At 41.2% G+C, this 24,575-nt stretch overlaps 2 long non-coding RNA genes across 14 annotated transcripts; both read right to left on the reverse strand.

The window, feature by feature from the left end:
- Positions 1–1,611: 1,611 nt before the first annotated feature.
- Positions 1,612–14,356, reverse strand: LOC307021567. 11 transcript variants are annotated; one of them, XR_013803188.1, is made up of 18 exons: positions 14,339–14,356; positions 14,120–14,161; positions 13,967–13,991; positions 12,688–13,865; positions 12,019–12,077; positions 11,762–11,891; positions 9,853–9,918; positions 9,547–9,606; positions 9,197–9,296; positions 8,369–8,434; positions 8,070–8,122; positions 5,782–5,860; positions 5,533–5,605; positions 5,224–5,292; positions 4,494–4,550; positions 3,148–3,213; positions 1,960–2,028; positions 1,612–1,787 (listed from the first exon to the last, which is right to left on the reverse strand). It is a non-coding gene; the product is annotated as an uncharacterized lncRNA (long non-coding RNA). The 11 variants fall into 11 exon arrangements; XR_013803190.1 differs by lacking the exons at positions 14,120–14,161; positions 14,339–14,356 and adding an exon at positions 7,320–7,389 and having other exon boundaries at positions 13,967–14,105; XR_013803194.1 differs by lacking the exons at positions 14,120–14,161; positions 14,339–14,356 and having other exon boundaries at positions 12,688–12,862; positions 13,701–13,865; positions 13,967–14,103.
- Positions 14,357–15,093: 737 nt separating this feature from the next.
- Positions 15,094–17,024, reverse strand: LOC307021568. 3 transcript variants are annotated; one of them, XR_013803199.1, is made up of 4 exons: positions 16,760–17,024; positions 16,202–16,292; positions 15,554–15,605; positions 15,094–15,297 (listed from the first exon to the last, which is right to left on the reverse strand). It is a non-coding gene; the product is annotated as an uncharacterized lncRNA (long non-coding RNA). The 3 variants fall into 3 exon arrangements; XR_013803200.1 differs by lacking the exon at positions 15,554–15,605 and having other exon boundaries at positions 16,760–17,021; XR_013803201.1 differs by lacking the exons at positions 16,202–16,292; positions 16,760–17,024 and adding an exon at positions 15,759–15,798.
- Positions 17,025–24,575: the final 7,551 nt, after the last annotated feature.

A 24,575-nucleotide genomic window follows, 5' to 3' on the forward strand; every position in this document is an offset into this window, starting at 1 on the left:
TCTCTTAAAAAGGGGCTGCAACGGATCTGATACAGACTGATCCAGATTTGAACACTTCTGTGACGTCACAGAAGTGGCGTTACGGCTATTGGGCCAACTCCACCAATCAGGAGGAGACAGCCACGGGCATTGCCGTTGGAAAGCGCTGGAGACGCTGTAGTACATATGCCAGGCCTGTAGATGGTGCTGTTCTCACAGAATCAGCCCATGATGCAAAGACTGTTGAATAGAGCGAAATGAGGAATGGCTAAAATGCATGATCTGTTTGGTATTTTGAAAAATAAAAAGTATAAATATGCCTTATATACAGTAGGTATGGTCCTACACTATATTATTCAAATATAGCATGATAGGTCCGCTTTAAATGTGACATGAATATGAACCATGAAGTGTACAAGCCCCCTCCTAGCTGCTGGGTCTAGACTGTACACCAGTGTTCGGAAAGGTACTTTGTTTTTGGATGAGTCATTTTGGTAACTTGGAAGTATTTGGAGTTTTGTCTAGCATTCATTGCACGTGCTGAAACTTGAAGACTTTACTGTATTAAATACAATTTGGCATTGCACTGACATCTGAAACAGGTTACCCATGCTTCAGTTTGATATTCAAGCTAGACATGATCCCTGGACAATTTCCACCTTTTTCAAAAATAACCATGAATTGAAAACAAGCCCTCAGTACGTGCTGTGTCTGAAAGTATTTAAAGGTCCCCTATTATACTGCTTTTCATCAATAGCCTTCATTGCCTTGAGATCATTGCAGCATCAAAAGTGCCGCTAGGAAAAGTTCATAAATTGTATTTTCATTTCAATAAAGTACTTTCTATACCATGCTTTATAAACAATAGTGACATCCCTGTGCTCCTCCGAGTCTGTCTCACAGTCCGGGGATGTGAGGACAGCGCGAGGACAGACAGGGAGGCTGCTTCACTTCATAAAGGAAATGGCGGTCAATATTAACATAGGAGCTAAAACGCTTAATAACCTTCATTACGTGTTGGAGAAAGAACATAAGAAAGGTTGAGAAAGATGAGGCTGTTAAACGGGCAGCAGATCCGCTGTGTGTAGAAAGAGAGACGCTGAGCTGCACCGTTCAGCAATCAGCTGATCCGGAGCAGAGAGAGCTGCGGTCCTCCTGTCCTCACAACCCTTATAAATCCGGGTACTGGCCAATTGTTATGTTCTTACTCTGTACCTGGTTTTGCTTCCCATACCTGCCACTGTGCTCGTTACACGCCCCGTCTGACAGTACAGAAAGCGGTGAGATGCATTTCCTTAGGAATCAATAAGCAGAACCAAAACTAAGATTTCTAAACGATACCGATGGAATCGAAATGTTGGAACCAGATATCGGTACCCAACCCTACCAACCCTCTAGTTTTCTCCCGACAGCAAGGACTCTTCAGCTGCTGAGATGCATGTTCCTCAGATGAACTTCTTTACTGAGAAAGCTGCTAAACTGGCTCAGGAACGACATGCAGCTCCAGTACAACTCTCCCCTTGGCCTTACTGTGAATAATAGGTTTATTAACTGTTTGCAGTGCTTTAAACGAGTCTCCGAATGTCCTTCACATGTGTAGATACAAGAATATCAATAAAGGGATTCTCAAAATTGTTCCTTGTAAGATGTTTATTTCAACAATTTTTTTCAGAGAGAAAACATTCAGCTGGTCAGTTTGTAAGAAATCTTCACAGAGAACTCAGACGGTACTTTTATAGCACTTTGTCCAGTCTCTACATCCTCCGGTCCTCCTTCACCATCTTCCTGCTGCCTTCAACGCACTGCACCTGAGAATACAAAGAAACTACTTTTAGTGAAATTCAAACACTTGTTCTAAGGTCATTATTTAAGATCTGATCTCAGTCCCATATCCGCGAGTTTCATCCAACAGTCCTCTTGTTTTAAATTCATCCTAGATCAGGAATGTATGAAATGATGCAGACAAATCTCCTTACATACCTCACAGCAGGAACATGGGGCCTATTTAGTCATCTCCTTATTCCTCTCTGCATCAGCATTATCCAACAGCTGAAGAAAGAGAGACAGCAGTTAGAGCAGAAATGCATTGCTTTATTAGCCCTGTGATTCAGTCTGAGGGGTCCTTCCCTTAGTGTGGCTCAGTTGTCCAAGTTGTCTCAATCAGATCTAAATCAGTGAGGGCAAGTTTGTCATCACAGCCACTTTTATATATTTGAAATATATCTCCGGGGCACCTGCATGTGACTTCTTCATGTTTCGTCTTTTCATGTTCATTAGCCGCGTTCACACCGGAGTACTTTTCCCCGTTTAGTTCCGTTAGTGCCCCTTATGTGGCATTCACACCAAAAAGAGTACTTACTCCCGGGAACTTTAACCCCCATTTCTAGTGCCTGCTGAGAGCTGGTACTTTCCTGGGGGGAAAAAAGTGCCCCAGTTGCTGGGCGTTTGCAAACCACGCCCCGTAAAACTGAAATGTTTTGTAGAGCCACCATTTTTATTATACTCGCATTAGCATTATTAGCATTCGCACAGCGCACTAACGCAGAGACTAACTTATGGCAACACAAAATAAAACATGGGAGCGGTGGAGATGAGGCGTCGGCATTCTAGCGATTTACTCTGAAGGCTTCAGTAGAAGCTGCTGGGAGTCCCAGCAGCTTCTACTGAAGCCAGTCCCCAACGCCGGGGACTTCGGGTGGCAGTACACGCCGTGAAGTGGTTTGCAGCCTGCTAGTAAACCCAAAGCAGAAGAAGACGAAGTGACGTCAGCGGCTCATTTGCGTAATCTTCCGCCAGGGAACTTATTCCGGTGTGAACGCGATCTGTACTTAGTGCCCTGGAGTAATAAGTGCCGGGGCACTAAGTGCCGGCACCAAGTACGGCAAGTACTTGGTGTGAACGCGGCTAATGTTACAAAAAACCGGCAGAAAGATGGCGCACAGCAATTAGCACAGAAGAGATTTTAAACACATAAAACTTACGATGTCGTCCCAAATGTACTTCCCCTTAATGTTGCTGAAACAGTTAATATTTAAACTGATCAGCGACCGTCGGTGGAAGTCTTCTTCTCGGCATCCAGCTAACCGCTCTAAGCTACAGAAGAGCCTGAACGGCCCTGCGGAGGAGCCTGATGTATACTATTTAGTCTAGACAGAAATAAAAACATACCTGCTTTCTGTGCAGACATCCATGGTTGAAGAGCCCAGGAGGTAGAGCTCCTATTTCAGGTTCAACCTGTAGAAAGACAGATGAGAAAGTCAGTGCCTGCTCTGTGCTGTAAGGGAAATACTCAGAGTGATAGTGTGCATTGTAGCACATTGAGTCAGACGCTTGTTTTAAGAGTGCAAAAAAAAGCAGACATAAGACTTTTGTTTTACACCCATTACTTTGCTACTTAAAAGTCCCATGTCATACTTTTCTGGTTATCACCCGTCCCCTTGTGTGTTATGAAGGTTTTTCTGCATGTAAACGGTCTGCAGAGTCAAAACCCTCAAAGTACACCTTGTAGCGAGTAAAACTCTAACACAGAAAATACCTCCCCAAAACGCCTCGTTGGTGAAACGTCATCATCCATTTGATTCTTCCGGGTACGTGCTTACGAAAGCAAACTAAATGGGCCAATCCGTGGCGCCGTTACGTTAAGCCCCCGCTGATTGGTCCAAATTGACCAATCCACACACACTCAGTGCATGCAGCTCTGCTGATCTCTCCTCCCTGGCTGCAGGCTGATAACAGACAGTTGGGATCGCGGCAAAATTCTCTCTGCAGACCCATTCTCACAGCGTTTATCAACCTATAAACCTTTTTCTTACTCAATATCAAGCCACACTTATTGTTTTTATTTCAGCTGTGACTTTGTTTGTGTTCAGGTTGAGTTTGGCTGTGTATCGCTAAACAAGGAAATCACACCTCCACGGAGCTCAGCGCGATTCGTACCGACCAATCAGAGCACACTGGGCTCACAGGGAGGGGGGGGGGGGGAAGCTGCAGCGAGCCGTTTAGTGGAGAAAGTGAATACACATACTTTACAGTATGTGAAACCAATGTGAGTTTGGAAAATTGCACATTTCTTTTCTATTTTAGTATACCTCAACAATGGAATTATGATCAGTGGAAATGGCCATGACATGGGTCCTGCTACTTAATATTATTGTATATCACTTGCTAAGTCACATCTTGATCTGAGCGACCACGCCGTGATCATCAGAGCCACGCCTGCACAGACGCTGTTATTATTATACACCTAGGCAGGTGAGGTAATTAGAGTCCTCATTAACGAGCAGCCATCAGACTAGGGTGATAGATGAGAGGTCCTCACGGCCCGGAGGCTGCGGCATCTATATGTCATCATGTGGCTCACACATATATGTTGCTCTTGCCATATCTGAAGCTGCTGAAGACATGATGATAAAGACTTGAAACTCAGGGGAGGTTTTCAAATATTTCCAAATAATGATTTTTGGACTTTATATTAAAAAGATTAGCATGAGGTTAGCTTGTTAGCTTAGCATTACCTGACGTAGTCCTGGATGTTCCTAGTGAGCGGTCCAGATGTTCAGCTTCTCAAAGTTCTGCAGGAGACAATCATCAGAGTTTAAAAAGAGCCTCTGCAGGTGAGACCTACCAGTGATTGTTTATTCAGGATCACATGCCTACACCAGAAGCCCCCCCCCCCCCCCCCCCTCCCTCATATATATCCCCTCTATGCTGTTATTGATGAGTCTCAGCTGTGATCAGCGCAGTCAACTCGTCTTCGCGGCGCTCGGGTCGAGTCGTCTCTCCTCGTGGATCTGGGTCGACCCGGCAGAACGCAGAGTCGATGACATCACCACGAGGAGAGGCCCCGCCCCCAGAACGAGAGCGGGGGGGTGACTGCAACAAGATGGCCGCTCAGCGAATGGATAAACAGCTTCATCATTTCACAGATCAAATTACGCAGACAAATCTCCGTACGCAGCGTCCACACGGCAGCGTGCGTTGGAGCTTGCCGGTGGGCGTGTCTGAAACTCGACCAGCAACCAATCACATGAATCTCCCGCCCCGGACACACAAGCATGCGGTTTGATTATATGATTTGATTGGCTGACGCTTCCTCAGAAGCTTGAAAAGTTGAACTTCTCTCAACTTTCGAAGCGAAGCGTCGGAACCAAAATGTAGTTCGGCAAACGTCACCCCATTCAAAGTGAATGGGAATCTGCGTTGAAGCTTCAACGCACGCTGCCGTGTGGACGGGCTGTTACATACCTCACAACAGGAACATGGAGCCTCTGCATCCCAAAGACATCGGATTAGATCTCATGGGCAGATTGATGCCTGCAGGAAGAGAATAGCATTAAAATAAATAACTGTTGTTGCGCAGTAAGCATTTCTACATAATGACGTGAGGATCTGTTGGACAGTTGAGTGGCTGCTGATGGCATAAGAGGCCAGAACAGTCAAAGACCGACCTTTTATCTGGCATGCACTTGGAGAACCCTAGAGCTACAGACAAGCCCCGGTCCTTAGGATAGCATGCTGTGAATAGCTCATTTTATACAAGATGTTTTAAATTACCTTGAAGTGAGACATCCTCATGAAGTCACGGCAGCATCAGGATCAGTGCCTAGTGCTCAGCCATCATGGTCACCTTAAGAAAGATACAGAAACTGAGTTTAAATGAAACACCTTTTATTTAAAGTGGCTTAGTTGTTAGCAAAAGTGGCTCAGTTATCTAAGTTGTCTCAATCAGATCATATCAGTGAGGGCAAGTTTGTCATCACAGCCAGAAATAATCAATATTTAAGGTGTAGTTTAAAAACATACCTGCAGGTGATTTAGTCATCTTCTTATTTCATCCATGGTTGCAGAGCCCAGGAGGTAGAGCTCCTATTTCAGGTTCAACCTGTAGCAAGACGGATGAGAAAGTCAGTGCCTGCTCTGTGCTGAAAAGGGAATAGTCAGAATACTGGAGTGCATTGTGCAGGGTTCCTGCAGGCTTCGCCAACCCAAATTTAAGACTTTAAGACCTTTTTAAGACCACTTTGAATAGAATGTAAGACCTATTTCACAGCAAGAAAGTATGAAGGAAAATTGCTATGAAAGAAGAAATACATCCCATAATTACTTACAAAGTAAATGTATTCATGTTCAACATAAGAACGATGACTGAGCATAACAGCATAACAGTACAGAACTGTGCCAAAAAGTCGCAATTACGATTTTGGCCTGCCACAATTACAAAAACAACATAATCGAAAAAAAATATTATTTAGCTTTGCTAGGTTGTGACAGTGCACTACAACATATTTTATCTAATTAATTTTAGTCTAATTTATATTTATTTATCATATTTATATATGTTTAGTAGCTTGTGGAATTGCGCTCCAAAATATTTGTTGATCTTGTTTATTGGTGTTTATTACTTTGATATTATTTATTTAAATATATCATTTATTTAATTTATTTTTGTATTTGTTTCTCAGTTGAATTATACATTCAGGGTAATCAACAGCTAAAAAGATACTGTTCAAATAATTTATTTTAAAGTTCAATCAATGGATGTTTTCAAAGTCAATGAATAATCGTATTTAAGCCTTTGGAGTCGACCGTCACGCCGGCGTGATCAGATCACATGACCTGTTCAAGCCGGTGCCGCATAAAAACAACAGTCCGGATAACATTGCCGTGTGTTTCTGTCGAAAGTACTGGCTTGAAACTATATCCCAGTCTTTGTTTCATGCAAAAAGACCCAGTAAACACGGAGATACGATGATATAAAGTTAATACATTTCAAAAGTATGAAAAATGGAAGCACATATTTTAATATCTTCGCCGTATTTGATCATTTTACGAAACGGAAAATACTGGAAACTGTAGATTCTGCTCAACAGGATGTATTTACCAGGGAGGGGGTGAGGTAATCAGGTAAACGGAGTGATACGAAGCGAAACGAAGAGGGATGGCGGGAACCAAAGAGAGGCGGCGGGAAATGGAGAGGGACGAAGATATACGAAGACAGGCGGCGGGAGACAAAGAGAGCCGGCGGGATTGAAGTAAAGTGACAGACACACATTGAGAATTTAGATAGTTAGATTTAGAGTTTTGAAGATTCAACTATGATGAAGTGAACTCTGAACGTGAGTCAAGCTATGAGCTTGTTTTTTGACATGGAGGAGGAGCCCTCTGTGTCGTAGTTCACAGAAACTGCTTTGAAGCGTGGCACAGATAAAGACAGAAAAAACAGATTTTTGTACATAATGTGTATATATATATTTGTATTATATTTATAATAACACTTTTGCCTTATCAGAATGAAATCCCATGTCCATTATTTAAGCTTTTAAATGTTTTGTTGTGCCTACTGTTTCACTGTTTCCATGCCGTACTGCAAATGGTTGGAGGTGGTTGCTGTCTGACTGTCAACAGACATATCTGAAATTCATGGAGAAATATATTTTTGACTTATTTTACAGCTTGCATTTTGAATACAATCTAGACCAGTGGTTCTCAACCTGTGGTACGCGTACCATTGGTGGTACGCCAGCTCCCGCTAGTGGTACGTGGAGGAATCTGACATATAAAAAAAAAAAGTAGGGTAGGTAATTTTGGAAAACCAGCTCGAGTGAGCTAGAATTTTAAAATACACAACTGGAAAAAATATATATATAATTATTTCTGGCGTTGCTAATTACGCGAGATGTGTCTCACGATAAAACAGAATATTGTTGTTCTATTTTTAATGTCCTATAACATAATCTTCCTGTGCCAGAATAATGCACTTGAACGCATCAAAGCTTTGTGATTGGCAGGCCTCACCCCATGTGTCGGGGCATGGCTGGTGGGCAGTGGGAACTATTTTGCTGCCGTGTCAACAGGAGTGACAGTCCGCACACACACAAGACCGCAATTATGGCAAAAACAAAAAGCCCAAAATATATAATTTTGGGCTTTCTTAGCCATCAGACTAGGGTGATAGATGAGAGGTCCTCACGGCCCGGAGGCTGCGGCATCTATATGTCATCATGTGGCTCACACACTCACACGCTGTATAGTTATATATATATATAATAGTTATTGTGATCATAGCCATTGAAATATTACTCAGAAAGTACCTGCAAGTGACTTCTTCATGTTTCGCCTTTTCATCTTCAATGTTACTAAAGACCTGCAGAAAGATGGAGCACAGCAATTAGCACAGAAGAGATTTTAAACACATGAAGCTTATGATTTAGTCCCAAATGTCCTTCCCCTTAATGTTGGTGAAACAGTTAATATTTAAACTGATCAGCGACCGTCGGTGGAAGTCTTCTTCTCGGCATCCAGTTAACCGCTCTAAGCTACAGAAGAGCCTGAACGGCTTCGATAGGAGCCTGATGTATAATGTTTAGTCTAGACAGGAATAGAAACATACCTGCTTTCTGCGCAGACATCCATGGTTGAAGAGCCCAGGAGGTAGAGCTCCTATTTCAGGTTCAACCTGTAGAAAGACAGATGAGAAAGTCAGTGCCTGCTCTGTGCTGTAAGGGAAATACTAGTGTGCATTGTAGCACATGGTCAGTAGCTTTTGCGCAAAACAAAAAGCCGGATTTAAGAGTATCGTTCCATATTTACTAAATTAGGTTTTTGCTAATACAAAATGTTTGTTCAGTCAAGCCAGTTTGTTGAACTGCCGCAGAAAAACATAATGCAGAAAGCCTTTGCAGTATAAATTGAGCAGAACATTGACACGTGGTTCACATGTGATAGCGTTAAGCTAACCTCAAGCTAAGCAAGTATACCCTAGCATCATCATATCTTGAGTTATATTACAAAAAAAGGCAGCGCCATGTTTGGGAAAACACAACTACATTAACATGACATTATAGCTATTAGCTTAAGCTAACTGAACCACGTGATAACAGTTACTAAGCTACATAAGCTAACGTTAGCTTCAGCATTTCAGCCAGTAATTGAAATGAGGGTCAACACTGCAAATATTGTCTCTTAAACTTAAATTAACTGTGAATAAAAGTTTTAAAATCTAAGAGGATAATGGAGTTAAAGATATCATTTAATAAACTGTATAAACATTATATTGTGTACTCAGAGAGCATCAGCGCAGCATCAGCTGACTGAGTCGCTCCGAGCTGAGAGATTCTGTAGCAGAGCGACTCCCCCCGAGAGCACGGCAGCGCAGGGGGGGATAACTGTCTGCAGCACCTCCACCTGTAGCCCCCCAGTACCTGTAGCCCCCCAGTACCTGTAATCCGTGTATCGTCCTTGCAGGCGGTGGGCGTGCTGCTGTTGGCTTTCCCGTGTTTGTCGAGTAGTCCTTTCTGGATCATCATCTTCTGACTCGCCTGATCAGGGAAATAATAACTTCTATTAACACAGAACTTTAAAACCACAGAACAGGTAGAGGAAACAGATCGTACCTTGGGGCCCAGCCCAAATTAATGCCGTCACCATTAATATTATATGAAATATTATTTGAGGTTGGTCTGACGCCGCTGATCGCCCATTCATTTTATAATCTCACCCAGCCTCCTCTGTATAGGTTATTATATATATAATAGTTATTGTGATCATAGCCATTGAAATATAACTCACGAAGCACCTGCATGTGACTTCTTCATGTTTCGCCTTTTCATCTTCAATGTTACTACAGACCTGCCGAAAGATGGAGCACAGCAATTAGCACAGAAAAGATTTTAAACACATAAAGCTTATGATTTAGTCCCAAATGTCCTTCCCCTTAATGTTGCTGAAACAGTTAATATTTAAACTGATCAGCGACCGTCGGTGGAAGTATTTTTTTCGGCATCCAGTTGACCGCTCTAAGCTACAATAGAGCCTGAACGGCTTCGATAGGAGCCTGATGTATACTATTTAGTCTAGACAGGAATAAAAACATACCTGCTTTCTGCGCAGTCATCCATGGTTGAAGAGCCCAGGAGGTAGAGCTCCTATTTCAGGTTCAACCTGTAGCAAGCAGATGAGAAAGTCAGTGCCTGCTCTGTGCTGTAAGGGAAATACTCAAGAGTACTGAGCTGTGTCCCAATTCAGAGGCTGTGAAATGAGACGTCTACGGAGCATGTCCTTGTACGTCACCGGCAGTTACCCCTACTTTTTGCCGCCCCCGTCACCTAGCAACCAGCTGCAGTCACAAGTGCCGGTAATTTCTGACAATCGGCAAAATATTTTCAAACTGTTTTCAAAACTGTTCAATATGGAGTCAGATCTAGCTGTACTTATTTTGGTGTTATATAATATGTATACATTATTTTGAGGTCGCAACAGGCCCCCGTGAAGAGGGCTTCATTCTCCCTGCGCATCTGGATAAATTGCGCAGTCCGCTCCTTGCTCCCTATCAAAACAAAATTTTTGCAGTAAGATTTGTATAACAAAAGCAGTTAAATAAATAATTAGCTTTATAATGAATCCCAGCAATATGAAAACCAAACAGGGTTTAGAAATATTTTCACTTCATATTATTTTATGTATGTAATATAAAGACGACATCTCCAATTGCCCGTATATTTAAATACACAAATTAAATAGGTTTACTTTTCTTTCATGTCGTTTACTATTTGGGTGAGTACATTTAAAAACGAATCCAGCTGAAACCGTTGTAGCCGGTGATGGGACGTTACAAGCCATATATTTTTTTTTAAACTCATTCGTCACAGTCACCCGTTGCATCCTGGGATATGGTACACCGCGGAGTGTACCCTCTAAATCTGGGGAAAGAAGGCTGCATTTGCGGGCCGCATTCGGAGGAGTCTTGTCTTTTTTTGAATTGGGACAGCCTTCGTTTGGCGGAAGTGACGTATGCGGTCTCCAAATGCATCCTCAGGAGGATGCGGCCGCTGAATTGGGACACAGCTCTAGCGTGCATTGTAGCACATTGTCACAGTAGCTTTTGTGCAAAACAAAAAGCCAGATTTAAGAGTATCGTTCCATATTTACTAAAATAGGTTTTTGCTAATACAAAATGTTTGTTCAGTCAAGCCAGTGTGTTGAACTGCCGCAGAAAAACATAATGCAGAAAGCCTTTGCAGTATAAATTGAGCAGAACATTGACACGTGGTTCACATGTGATAGCGTTAAGCTAACCTCAAGCTAAGCAAGTATAGCCTAGCATCATCATATCTTGAGTTGTTATATTACAAAAAAAGGCAGCGCAATGTTTGGTAAAACACAACTACATTAACATGACATTATAGCTATTAGCTTAAGCTAACTGAACCACGTGATAACAGTTACTAAGCTACATACGCTAACGTTAGCTCGTTGGTTTCAGCATTTCAGCCAGTAATTGAAATGAGGGTCAACACTGCAAATATTGTCTCTTAAACTTAAATTAACTTTTTTAGTTTTAAAATCTAAGAGGATAATGGAGTTAAAGATATCATTTAATAAACATTATAGTGTGTCCTCAGAGAGCATCAGCGCAGCATCAGCTGACTGAGTCGCTCCGAGCTGAGAGATTCTGTAGCAGAGCGACTCCCCCCGAGAGCACGGCAGCGCAGGGGGGGATAACTGTCTGCAGCACCTCCACCTGTAGCCCCCCCAGTACCTGTAGCCCCTCAGTACCTGTAATCCGTGTATCGTCCTTGCAGGCGGTGGGACATTATAGCTATTAGCTAAATCGAATTGAACCACGTGATAACAGTTACTAAGCTACATACGCTAACGTTAGCTCGTTGGTTTCAGCATGTTAGCCAGGCATTGACATGATAAAATACTCCTTTTCAGTTCACTACAAGCTAAATATAGCAACTATACACTTTTGTAACATTAAATTAGAATGTTTGCATCTTACCGGAGGTTATGCTCTTCTTTCTCCTTCGGAAGGCTTGAAGCAGACAGACACTGAAGAGGGTCCTGGGCGTCTAGTGGCGAGTGGCGACTCGGCGAGCCGTGATTTATACCTAGGCTCTCTGGCCCAACCCCTTTCGTCGAAAAGAAAAAAAAAAAGTTATTACGTCACAGCGTATACTTCAGCGGAATATCAAAACAACGGCTCGGGGTGCAAACGGTGCAAAACGCATCAATGAAAGCGACCCTCTGAAGACCAACCTTGAATGATGGGATAGTAGCCTAAAAGCTTTAGGAATCCAAAGCATAACATAAGTAACCTGTATCAAGATTGAAGCAAAACAAGTGAAATTTGACCTTTTTAGAGCAGTTTAAAAAAACATTTTAAAAAAAAACCTTTGGCCACATCTGGATACCATCAGTGCCATTTTACCTTTTTAAAAAAAGGTACCAGACTGTAACAATCATATTACATTGAATTATCACTATAGGTATTCATTCAATCCAAATACAAGTATTTAAAAAAATAAAATGTTTTGTTTCTGTTGACTTTGCCAAACTCCTTACATGTTTATCACCCGACTGACACTTCTAGGAATGATAGGTGTCACATATTCACAGAATGTAGAGCATGTTCTTTGTAGCCTGGACCTAACTTAAAACTGCAGTTTCCTCTTTGCATGAGATGCATGTTTACTTACACAATACAAATTAGGAAACATTTGACTCCAACCAGAGCAGATTTATTTCAAACATTTTACCAACACACTATACAATAAAACCACACTCTAGGTAGGTAAAAAAACAAGCATTGTTTTTGTAATAAACACTCGCAAAACTTTATACATCCTGAATGTTACAGTATTTAGTCATGCCACTCCTTGCAACAGTTATTTTTGACAGTGAAGCACAGAGGGGCCTGGCACTTACTGCAGGACACGGGTGTCTTCACCCTTTTGTTTCCAGCATCTTGGCACCTCCTGCAATACCTCCTGGCCACGGTGGCATCTTCCCCATAAAACATGGTCGTGAGAGGGGGGGGGTGGCGGTGCCTTCATGCCAGCTACCAGGGTGGCCCACATTGATGTGACACAATCACCGCTCACTGTCACAGAACCCAGTAAGCACAACAGAATACAACTGTTTTCTGTTGAGGTATGCTACTGGGTTCTCGTAGTGTGTTTTCACAATGGGAATGTGGCATCCATCTAGCGCACAGACAGTGTTGGGAAATCCCCCCCTATAGGACTCTTGGTCGGATAGAGTCCACAGACAGGCAAGGACACTGTTTAGGAGCGCCACTTTACTGTGCTGTCTGTTCATGTACAACGGGCCAATAGTCGTCATCACATCCCGTTTGGTAGAAAGGAATACATGGCTTTTAATATCACCAGTAAGACCGACCTTTTATCTGGCATGCACTTGGAGAACCCTAGAGCTACAGACAAGCCCCGGTCCTTAGGATAGCATGCTGCGAATAGCTCATTTTATACAAGCTACTATGCTGAACAAAGTCAGTTATTTGAAGTATGCATTAAAAACAATCCAATGCTAGGTCATAACAGGTGTTTTTAAAATGAAGCCAGTGAAGCAGAACTCCACCTGACAGATATTGCGACTGTTATTAGTATACATTTTGTAGGTGTTTTTAATTCATCAAAGCAACTTCACTGAGGGCTTAGCTCACTATACTGAGTTAAACATAGTCCGGCTGGGCTTTCAAATGCCGTTGTCCTTGGTTCATTTCAACATTGTATGTACTCATGATTGTCATATATGCAAATATGTAATAGGTTTGTATATTTTGAAATACAAACTATACTCTCCTGTGCAAGCTAAGGGACACTTATACACTTGTTAAATTTAAGAAAGTAAATTGAAATCTAAACTTTAAACTTCTTAAATCAAGTTTTATTTTTGATAATCAATGACTAAGTACTTACCGTGTTAAATTGATGTTTTATTCGGTACCGATTCGTTTTGCTGTTAGGAATCCCGAGTTTGGTGCATATAGTGCGCCAGAATAATGTTGTGTCTGCAGACCTGTCTTTCTCCAGGGCTTTCACTGCTGTTTCAATGTCTTTTGTTAATATTTCTTTAGTTTTGCTCTATTGGAATCAGATACAAAAAGTAATAGTCAATAACATAGTTGTACAATATATATTGTATTCATATGTGTGACAGACCGTTGAATGATTAAGTAACTCACCCAAAAAACATTAAAGTATGAAACCCTATAGAAATTCAAAAGGAAGAAGAGTTAATGATGACAGTAATAATTGTATCTATATCTAAAATAAATATCTAGCATATGCAAATTCATCACACAAGCATTACATCAATACCCTGGTTGACATCTTACCATTGACGAAGATATTTGTTTTTGCAAAGCCATCATGGTCACCTTAAGAAAGATACAGAAACTGAGTTTAAATGAAAAAACCTTTTATTTAAAGTGGCTTAGTTGTTAGCAAAAGTGGCTCAGTTATCTAAGTTGTCTCAATCAGATCTAATCAGTGAGGGCAAGTTTGTCATCAAAGCCAGAAATAATCAATATTTAAGGTGTAGTTTATAAACATACCTGCAGGTGATTTAGTCATCTTCTTATTCCTCTTTGCATCAACATTATCCAACAGCTGAAGAAAGAGAGATAGCAGTTAGAGCAGAAATGCATTAACTTTGATTCAGTCTGAAGGGTCCTTCCCTTAGTGTGGCTCAGTTATCTAAGTTGTCTCAATCAGATCTAATCAGTGAGGGCAAGTTTGTCATCACAGCCACTTTTTATAGTTAATATAACTCAGATGTTCTACCTCAGGCTGTGGGGGTGCATTGGGGGACAGGGATCACTCTGGAGGAGACCTTAGCCCTCTCCAGTCACCCTGCTCGGTTCCTGCCATCACTGTAGCCACTGTATTCCCCAGCAGGGAGGGGAGGAGGGAGGGAAGGGAGGGGAGGGGAGGAGGGAGGGGTGTGCGCCTCATGAAATGGTTCACATTCTTCAGGAAGAACTCTGATGTCGTGACTGTCCCCCCCGTCCCCTGCCAGTGGACCAGTGATGTGGGGGAGAGGGCGAGTCCTTAGCCCCCAGTACCTGAACAGGGCATGGGAGATCAGACGAGCTCCAACCTGAAGAAGAAAAGGGCATTAGGCTCAATGACCAACAGAGCTTTGGGGGAGGTACCATGAGGAATGGAATACTCAGGAGGACCATCAGGACCGGATGTATCAACACAGAGATTCAGGGGATTGACAGATTTGGTAAAAACATATTTGGTCCTTGAGTAATTTATATACAGTGAACACATTGGACTTTAACTCACCACTTCTCACTTTACGTTTTAAAATGCATGGGACGTGCACCGATGCCAACGTAGTAAAGATGAAATGAAACCCTGGCATGGCGCCTATTGGAAGTTTGTACTTCAACCAAATGGCTTGATCTACTGCGATCCTGGTCCCGTTCTCCTGGAGCAGCTCCATGTCTCCACACTCTAAAACGCGGAGTCCCTCCACCTTGATTTTTTTTGTCATGGAAAGAAGCTACAGAACATAAACATACAATTGAGTCATTGTTGCATGGTGTTGCCAGATGTTTAGCAAATCTAAATGTTGCAGGTAAAGGGGGAACACATGTCAGAGCACATGCATTTCAAAAGGCTTTCCTCAGTTGTTCAGGGTTACATGGAGGTTGTCAGCACAGGAAATCAGTGGATTGACAGATTGATGCATCATTACTGTAAATATGATGTACTTTTAGTTTTTCTGTTATGTTTATATGTATTCATGTGGAACCTACTTGCAGCAGGTCAACCTTGAAAAAGAGATCAATGATCTTAAATGGGATTCACCTGCATAAATAAAGGTTTGAAATTAAATGAAATTACAACTGAGGACAGAAATGCAGCCAAAAAAAAGGAAATGATCTTGTCTACAGAAATTGCATTCATGTTCTCCAGAGCACCCTGCACCGACTTGAAGGGGAAGAAGGCAGTGAGGCTCACCATGCTGTTAAACTTGGCAATGCTCAGCACGCTGGCTTCATACTACCTGTGATCCAGTCAGAAAATATCAATTGTCACATTAAAAAGGCGCGGAGGAAAGTCATACCTGAGGCAGCAGAATGCAGATCACGTGGTTGTCGCGTTAAGCTAACCTTACATTTAGCAATTATACCCTAGCATCATCATATCTTCAGGTATTTCATAGCATAATAAGGCAGCGCAATGTTTGGTAAAATACAACTACATTAACATGCCATTATAGCTATTAATGTAAGCTAACTGAACCACGTGATAGCAGCTACTACAGTAGCTACATAAGCTAACGTTAGCTCGTTGGTTTCAGCATGTCAGCCAGTAATTGACAAGTTATTTTCTGTTCACTATAAGCTAAATATAGCAACTATACAATTGTGTGACATTAAATAAGATTATTTTAAGTTTACCGGAGGTTATGCTCTTCTTTGTCCTTCGGAAGGCTTGAAGCAGAAAGACACTGAAGAAGGGAGGGTCCTGTCCATTGAGATAGAATATAATCTGATGAATGTAAAACAATGAAACTCAACATATCTACATAAATGTAATTTATTTTTTAAGTCAAGCCAGTCTGTAATTGAATTGCTGCAGACAATCTAAATGCAGAAAGCATGAAACATAAATTACATTGACACGTGGTTCTCATGTGATCGAGTTAAGCTAACCTTAAACTTAACAATTATACCCTAGCATCATCCTATCTTCAGGTGTTTCATTACATAATAAGGCAGCGCAATGTTTGGTAAGCACAACCACATTAAAATGCCATTATAGCTATTAACTTAAGCTAACTGAACCACGTGATAACAGTTACTAGCTACATAAGCTAACGTTAGCTCGTTGGTTTCAGCTGGTTTCAGCCTGTCAGCCAGTAATTGACATGATAAAATACTTATTTCCAGTTCACTATTGGCTAAATATAGCAAATATACACTTGAGACATTAAATAAGATTATTTTTAAGTTTACCGGAGGTTATGCTCTTCTTTCTCCTTCGGAAGGCTTGAAGCAGAAAGAAGGGAGGGTCTTGTTCGTATATAATCTGATGAATGTAAAAACAATGAAACTCAACAGATAGAGTCATACAGGTTGAAGCTAAACTAACAGCCAATCACATGACGGTATTTTCCTCCAGAACATCGACTCAGCCAATCTGGAGCAGGTGAAATACCACGAGGCTGTTTTCAATAAAGTATCAAGATTATTACCATCACCTGTGTGTCTCCTCTGTCCTCAGTGGGTTCCTCGAGGGTTCGGTTGTCTGTTATTTGTTGTATTTTGAACACTAGATGGCGCAGTGGGCGGGCAACATCATATCATTGATGTCTCTGGTACATGTGTGTGAATTGGGACTGGAAGAACAAACTGTTTTCTGACCGTGTCGCCGGTCACAAAATATACAATAAAATGGTATTGAAAGCAAAAACCTTCGTCGTCAATGGAGATCCCACTCGTCCTACTAGATTACCCAGTTTGGCAAATCCCTCTGTGATATGGAGTGGCAATAGTCACCACATTTAGGACAATGAATATATGGCAAACTACACTGAATTATTATTTAAAATGGAGAGCTGTGCAGATATGTGTGCAAAATGCAGAGAGTTTAGCCTGAAAATGGCTCACAGTATTAAAAAAGAAACAAGATGTTGTTCACATGATGTACATTAATGTAATGTTATTATCGGGTGGATGACAGTCAGTGTCAGTGGGGGTCCTTGGCCTTGTTGGTGAAATGAAGTCCATTTATTTAAACAATAAGAAGACACTTGAGCTTTTGCCTTAGAATAATAAGCTTTTCCATCTGGTTTATAAATTGGGAAAGAAATATGTGGACAGTTATTAAGACTTACCTTTATCTTATCATTCATTGCTTTTATAAAAAACTGATTTCATGACTTCTTCTGCTTTCTTCTTAGTTGCCAACTCTACCCAGACTCAAAGCATCCTGTGGTGAGTCTGTTTTACTTTCAGGGAGGATATAAGTTCTATTTTTACCTGGAAATTGGGTCATTCTACAGAAAAGGTGGAAGTACTGTCACTTACTTTTGCAGACACCGAAATACATGACGTTGACCTAATACTCACATTCATTATATATGTTGAATAAATAGAGATTGTCTTTGCAATGGTACTAAATTAAAAAAAAAAAAAAAATGGTTTTACACGTAAATTGCAATTTATTTAAAATGCCAAGTTCAAGGAACTGCCTTGTCACTTTGATCATATATGGAAGTGGAGCTTATAGTTTTAATTTAAAAGATTTTTTTTTCAATAAATAAATTGAATTTATATTTACATAACATTACAAGCATTAAATATAACACTGAAATGGTAAAAAAAAACGCAAATTATTATTAATAATATAAAATAAATGTCAGTCACCCAAAATGACGTCATTGGTGTTACTGCTACACAAAACGCTTTTATTTTGAAATAATGTACTGTCTCTGAAGTGCCTCCTTTAACAAGAGATCATTTGAGGCAGTGCAGTGGACAAAGACATAAGGAAAGTCAGATACTTCTTACTTTGTTAAAGGTGTCATTTTATCTTCAAATTGTACATGCGTCTTTCAAGTCTGTCATTAGTGTTACTCATTGCATAGCCCTAGGGGTGAACATTTGAATGGGAACATGTATTGTATTGTAGAGTTAAACGATTTTGATATTGACTGAAGCCATATTTTTGTCTGACACATTGCAGCCATTTTGTTAAAATGGTTGTGTTTTCTCCAAATCGTCACTGGTGTTACTCTTCTTCCTGTTAACACGTAAAACCAGTGACATTCAAAAATAAGCTTTGTATAATGTATAAAAATAATAAAAATACTTTAAGCTCTACTTGTTGTGGATTCATCAAGTTAAGAGTTAGTTATTGCTATTTAACAAGTTTTAGATGTTTTTAGAAGGAATATATTTCAGCAGATTTGTATCACCCAGATTCCACCTTTTCTGTAGAATGACTAAATTGCATTAAATTCAGTTTGACAGTTTTATAGGCAAATTGAAGAATAAATGAGACTAAGGAAATAAAGTGATGTGCAGTAGAGCGATATTTATTTACTATGAGGAGGACATGTGCACCTGATGGAATAAAAATAACTGAATTATGCACTAACATTTTGGTATTTGTGAAATGTCTTAAATTAAACCCTGAGGTAAAAGTAGAAGCCCTGGAGCTATGAGCTGCACACGGCTCTTATACAAGGATGGGTTAGAGATCTACAGCCGTGGCCAATCGTTTTGAGAATGACACAAATACACATTTTCTCAAAGTCGGCTGTCTCAGTTTTTATGGTGGCAATTTGCATATACTGCAGCATGTTATGAAGAGTGATTAGATGAACAGCAATTTATTTCAACATCCCTCTTTGCTATGAAAATGAACTTAATCCTGAAAAAGGAGGGAGGTTCAGGTTTCAGGGCGCCCAAGAAAGTCCAGCAAGCACCAGGACCATAGAGCCGCGTTCACACTGGAGTACTTTTCCCACTTTAGTTCCGATATAGTTCCGAAATGTCGCGTTCACACCAAAAAGAGCCGGAACTAAAATTAGTTCATGAGAACCTTTTTACTCCCTGCTAGAGAGCAGGGACTCTCATGCGGCTCTGTTGTGAGAAAAGAGCTATATTTCTGATTGGCTGGGCGGATTGCAAACCACGCCCCGTAAAACTCAAAAAAAGTGTTGTGAAGCCACCATTTTATTAGCATTATTAGCATTAGCATTAGCCCAGCGCAGAAACGCAGAGAGACTAACTTATGGCAACACAAAATAAAACATGGGAGCGGTGGAGATGATGAGGTGTCGGCGTTCTGGCGATTTACTCGGAAGGCTTCAGTAGAAGCTGTCCCAGCAGCTTCTACTGAAGCCAGTCCCCAACAACCGGAGACTTCCGGCCGGGGATTTTGGGCGGCAGTACAGGACTGTCTCAGAAAATTAGAATATTGTGATAAAGTTCTTTATTTTCTGTAATGCAATTAAAAAAACAAAAATGTCATACATTCTGGATTCATTACAAATCAACTGAAATATTGCAAGCCTTTTATTATTTTAATATTGCTGATTATGGCATACAGCTTAAGAAAACTCAAAAATCCTATCTCAAAAAATTAGAATAGTTCCTCAGACCAAGTAAAAAAAAAAGATTTATAACAGCAAAACACAATCAAACATTTGAAAATGTCCATTAATGCACTCAGTACTTGGTTGGGAATCCTTTTGCACGGATTACTGCATCAATGCGGCGTGGCATGGAGGCAATCAGCCTGTGGCATTGCTGAGGTGTTATGGATGCCCAGGATGCTTCAATAGCGGCCTTTAGCTCATTAGCATTGTTGGGTCTGGTGTCTTTCAGCTTCTTCTTCACAATACCCCACATATTCTCTATGGGGTTCAGGTCAGGGGAATTTGCAGGCCAATCGAGGACAGTAATGCCATGGTCAGTACACCAGTTACTGGTGGTTTTGGCACTGTGGGCAGGTGCCAGATCATGCTGGAAAATGAATTCCTCATCTCCATAGAGCTTTTCAGCAGACGGAAGCGTGTAGTGCTCTAAAATCTCTTGGTACACAGCTGCATTTACTCTGGGCTTGATGAAACACAGTGGACCAACACCAGCAGCTGACATGGCTCCCCAAACCATCGCTGACTGTGGGAACTTCACACTGGATTTCAAGCAACTTGGATTTTGCTCCTCTCCAGCCTTTCTCCAGACTCTGGCGCCTTGACTTCCAAATGAAATACAAAACTTGCTTTCGTCTGAAAAGAGGACTTTGGACCACTGTGCAACTGTCCAGTGCTTCTTTTCCTTAGCCCAAGTCAGACGCCTCTTCCGTTGTCTTGAGTTCAGAAGTGGCTTGACCATGGGAATACGGCTATTGTAGCCCATTTCCCGGACACGTCTGTGAACAGTGACTTTTGATACCTGGACTCCAGCTTCAGTCCACTGTCTTTGAAGCTCCCCCAAATTCTGGAAGCGACTCTTCTTCACAATGCTGTTAAGGCTGCGGTCATCTCTCTTGGTTGTGCAGCGTTTCCTGCCACATTTCCCCCTTCCAACAGACTTTTTGTGGATGTGCTTTGAAACTGCACTCTGTGAACAGCTTGCTCTTTGAGAAATTTCTTTTTGTGTCTTACCCTCCTGATGGAGGGTGTCAATGACGGTCCTCTGGACAGCAGTCAGATCAGCAGTCTTCCCCATACTTGTGATTTAGTTGACTGAACCAAGCTGAGTGTTTTTCAAGGCTCAGGAAACCCTTGCAGGTGTTTCGAGTTAATTAGACGATTCAAGTGATTCGTTGAACACCCTACTAGTATACTTTTTCATGATATTCTAATATTTAGAGATAGGATTCTTGAGTTTTCTTAAGCTGTATGCCATAATCAGCAATATTAAAATAATAAAAGGCTTGCAATATTTCAGTTGATTTGTAATGAATCCAGAATGTATGACATTTGTTTTTTTAATTGCATTACAGAAAATAAAGAACTTTATCACAATATTCTAATTTTCTGAGACAGTCCTGTATACGCCGTGAAGTTGTTTGCGGCCTTCCAGTAAACCCAAAGCAGAAGAAGAAGAAGTGACGTCAGCGGCTTCATTTGCCTAATCCACCCCCAGGGACTTATTCCGGTGTGAACGCGATCTGTACTTAGTTCATCAGAACTAAAGAGTTCTGATGAACCTTTGTGGGAAAAGTACTGCGGTGTGAATGCGCCTCTAGTTGATCAGGAGCAGGATCAGAGCACCAGCAGAGCAGTTTGATCAGGAATAGCAGCCGGTGTGAGAGCATCTGCACACAGTGAGGAGAAGACTTTGGAGGGTGGCCTAGTTTCAAGAAGGGGAACAACGAAGCCTCTTATCTCCAGGAAAAACACCAGAGACAGACTGATATTCTGCAAAAGGTACAGGGTTTGGACAGCTGAGGACTGGGGTAACGTCATTTTGTGTGACGAATCCCCTTTCAGATTATGTGGGAAGTCCAAAAAAAAAGCTTGTCCAGAGAACTAAAGTTAACACCACCATCACTCCTGTGTCATTCCAACAGTAAGCATCCTGAAACCATTCATGGGGTTGCCACTGTATTTAAATCTATTTGGCATTGCAGTGACAAAGTAGCAGGAAATCACTCTTAAAAGTTTAGTATTAGTCAAAGACCACATTACTGACATCTGAAACAGGTCACCTGTGCTTCAGTTTGATATTTAAGCTTGACATGATGATAGTGGGATATAAAGGACAATTTCAACCTGATTTTCAAAATAACCCATACATTCTTTTATTAAAATCAAGCCCTCGGTATGTGCTGTGTCTGGAAGTATATGATCATTTTTAACATTATGTATTAACTTGTTGAACTAAACATTGGATGCTTGTCGCACCACAAGTGTTGTTCAACGTATTCATCACAAACTCCGAATGTCCTTCACATGTGTAAATACAAGAATGTCAATAAAGGGATTCTCAAAATGGTTCCTTGTAAGATGTTTATTTCAACAATTGTTGTTTCGGAGAGAAACCGTTCAGCTGGTCAGTTTGTAAGAATTTTTTTACAGAGAACTCAGACGGTACTTCTATAGCACTTTGTCCAGTCGCTACATCCTCCCGTCCTCCTTCACCATCTTCCTGCTGCCTTCAACGCACTGCACCTGAGAATACAAAGAAACTACTTTTAGTGAAATTCAAACACTTTTTCTGAGGTCATTATTTAAGATCTGATCTCAGTCCCATATCCGCGAGTTTCATCCAACAGTCCTCTTGTTTTTAAATCATAGATCAGGAATTTATGAAATGAGGGACAAAATAAGAAAAAAAAAAAAACAGAAAATCTCATTGTCTGATTTTTAAAGAATTTATTTGAAAATGATGGTGGAAAATAAGTATTTGGTCAATAACAAAAGTTCATCTCAATACTTTGTTATATACCCTTTGTTGGCAATGACAGGTCAAACGTTTTCTGTAAGTCTTCACAAGGTTTTCATACTGATGGAAGGAGTTTGTCACTCAATCTCACGATACATGGCCCCATTCATTCTTTCCTTTACACGGATCAGTCGTCCTGGTCCCTTTGCAGAAAAACAGCCCCAAAGCATGATGTTTCCACCCCCATGTTTCACAGTAGGTGTTCTTTGGATGCAACTCCTTCTCCTCCAAACACGTCTAGTTGAGTTTTTACCAAAACGTTCTATTTTGGTTTCAACTGACCATATGACATTCTCCCAATCCTCTTCTGGATCATCTAAATGCTCTCTAGCAAACTTCAGACGGGCCTGGACATGTACTGGCTTAAGCAGGGGGACACGTCTGGCACTGCAGGATTTGAGTCCCTGGCGGCGTAGTGTGTTACTGATGGTAGCCTTTGTTACTTTGGTCCCAGCTCTCTGCAGGTCATTGACTAGGTCCCCCCGTGTGGTTCTGGGATTTTTGCTCACCGTTCTTGTGATCATTTTGACCCCACGGGGTGAGATCTTGCGTGGAGCCCCAGATCGAGGGAGATTATCAGTGGTCTTGTATGTCTTCCATTTTCTAATAATTGCTCCCACAGTTGATTTCTTCACACCAAGCTGCTTACCTATTGCAGATTCAGTCTTCCCAGCCTGGTGCAGGTCTACAATTTTGTTTCTGGTGTCCTTTGACAGCTCTTTGGTCTTGGCCATAGTGGAGTTTGGAGTGTGACCGTTTGAACTCGTTATCAGAATAAAAGACACTTGTCCACAACCTCAAACAGGTGCCATTAATACAGTTAAGTGGAGACAGGGGAGGCTCTTAAAGAAGAAGTTACAGGTCTGTGAGAGCCAGAAATCTGTTTGTTATTGACCAAATACTTATTTTCCAGCATAATTTGCAAATAAATTCTTTAAAAATCAGACTTCTTTTTCTCATTTTGTCTCATAGTTGAGGTATACCTATGATGAAAATTACAGGCCTCTCTAATCTTTTTAAGTGGGAGAACTTGAACAATTGGTGGCTGACTAAATACTTTTTTTGCCCACTGTACCTCATGTTACATGGAGCCTCTGCATCCCAAGGACATCGGATTAGATCTCATGGGCAGATTGATGCCTGCAGGAAGAGAACAGCAATAAAATAAATAACTGTTGTTGCACGGTAAGCATTTCTACATAATGACGTGAGGATCTGTTGGACAGTTGAGTGGCTGCTGATGGCATAAGAGGCCAGAACAGTCAAAGACCGACCTTTTATCTGGCATGCACTTGGAGAACCCTAGAGCTACAGACAAGCCCCGGTCCTTAGGATAGCATGCTGCGAATAGCTCATTTTATACAAGATATTTTAAATTATCTTGAAGTGAGACATCCTCATGAAGTCACGGCAGCATCAGGATCAGTGCTCAGCCATCATGGTCACTTTAAGAAAGATACAGAAACTGAGTTTAAATGAAACACCTTTTATTTAAAGTGGCTTAGTTATCTAAGTTATCTCAATCAGATCATATCAGTGAGGGCAAGTTTGTCATCACAGCCACTTTTTATAGTTGAAATATAACTCAGATGTTCTACCTCAGACTGTGGGAGAGAGGAATCACTCTGGAGTCCTCTCCAGTCACCCTGCTCGGATTTGGTAAAAACATCATTGGTCCCAGAGTAATTGATATACAGTGAACACATTGCTCTTTAACTCACCACTCCTCAGATTAAAGCTCGGGCCACCTTGCAACGCAGGTACTCCTGTGGCTCGAGTCCATATTCAGCCAGAGCCACCACGTGAGTGGAGAATCTCTCAATGTTGATCAGATCAATGGGTGAGATGTCCATACCTGAATGAAAGA

This window comes from Notothenia rossii (assembly GCF_949606895.1).
Source record: "Notothenia rossii genome assembly, chromosome: 10".
In the NCBI taxonomy this organism is placed as follows: domain Eukaryota; kingdom Metazoa; phylum Chordata; class Actinopteri; order Perciformes; family Nototheniidae; genus Notothenia; species Notothenia rossii.